The sequence below is a fragment of the Austrofundulus limnaeus genome, unplaced genomic scaffold, assembly GCF_001266775.1.
Source record: "Austrofundulus limnaeus strain Quisiro unplaced genomic scaffold, Austrofundulus_limnaeus-1.0 Scaffold204, whole genome shotgun sequence".
Lineage (NCBI taxonomy): Eukaryota > Metazoa > Chordata > Actinopteri > Cyprinodontiformes > Rivulidae > Austrofundulus > Austrofundulus limnaeus.
This window is the reverse complement of record NW_013952606.1, coordinates 845,183-846,970: the sequence shown is the minus strand read 5'-3', so window position 1 is coordinate 846,970 and position 1,788 is coordinate 845,183.

Below are 1,788 nucleotides of genomic sequence, written 5' to 3'. Positions count from 1 at the left end.
CAAATAAACTGCCATACCCTGTGCAGTTTACTTATATACTCAAATAAACTGCCATACCCTGTGCAGTTTACTTATATACTCAAATAAAAAATGTGAGTCCAGCTGAAGCTTGGACCAAACAGGACAACAACCACAAACACATTGTGGGTATAAGATGTAGAGGTGTGGCTTCAGCTTTGTGGTGTTGACACTGACTGTGCACAAAGTTGTTGTTGACTGGCATAGTAYTGGTTTTGTTTCTTGGGTGTAAACTTGGATTAATTATAACTGTAAGATCTTCTATTCATGGAACGACATCTGGATCGTCCAGGAAATGATCCATCGGATCAGTCATCAGAAGAGAACTCGTAAAAATGTAATTATCAGAATGCAAAGAAAAAAATACCCACTAAATTCAAATTACCACGATTATTGCCTCTATAACGCTGAGTCCTTGATGTGTCCCTGAGGACTACCCCACTCTCACCGAGCCATGAGCAGGAGCTTCAAAGTGCTGTTGGTTTTCACCATCACTACTCTGAGCTCACCACAACGTCTTAATGGACATGCTTGACTCTCACTCCTTCCTGTRAGCCTCACACATGTACTCTCATTCCTCCTGATTCTGATATCGACGAGGATTTCACAACATAAACATCATATTTTGTGTAACTATAAGCGTTTTGTTTTTCCAAAAATCATGACCTATTTTCTGGCTTGCAACACTGCATTATTTTCTTGAAACCACAATTATAACTTAATCTGCGGAAAAATAATTTTAGATTAGCACCAGCTTGGTTTCAAAATTGTCAAAACTGGAAATTTGAGGCCTTCACGTGCAAAATACAGCTTTGGCACTCGGAAATTTCAGATCCTAAGTACGTTTAGAAAGAGTTTTTATATGTCATACTAACCTGCAGATAATTCTTCTAAGGAGTCATGTTTCGCAGCAGATTCTGAAGGAAGGAAGCTGCTTCATAATACATTCTTACTCTGAAGTAACTTTGCTCCCATTAACATTCATCGGGCAGATTTGCCTTCATAAGCTGCGATGCTCAGCGTGGCTGATTATTCCAGTGACACTGAATATAATGAAGATCAAATGTCACGGGAAACGATTTGCACATCAGTGAGAGCAGATCTGAAGTTGCCCTGCCTGAAATACTGATGGAGAGAAGCTCGTGGCTGCATGCTTGTCTATACTTACCTGGAGAAAAAAAAACAGCTCTTATCCCCAGAGTTTTAAAAATGTGCAGCTTTTTTTTCTTTTCTATCTTTTTACAGMCCCATATTATCATTTCAGTTCACTCTCTCAGCCTTTCAAAGAGCAGCTTTATCATTGCAGCATAAACCCAGAGAGACACAACGGGGTACTATGTAAAAAAACATATTTTGAAGCAATTGAAGATGTTTTTCTGAGCAGATTTTAAAATTTTGTTAAAAAGTCAATAAAGTATCAAAGTTACAAAAACCAACCCGACTCCTGAATGAGCTAAATGTTTTGTAATATGAATAAATAAAGTATGCAGTTAGGCTGCAAAAAAACGTACAGAAAAATCAGCATTTACACAACATTCAGCTAAACCGGAGGTCTGCAGAGATAAAATCTACAAACTAAAAGTGAAACATCACTGATCCAAGAATTAATTTATTGACAGAATAATATTTTTCCGAGATTCTTAGTTTTTGTATAAATGGGTCAGATTATTAAGCCGGTTCAGGAAAAATGTGTTTATTGTAGTAATTTTTATTTTAAATGTTACTGTGATAAAGACAAACACAATATAATGATTTTTAAAAGTAATGAGA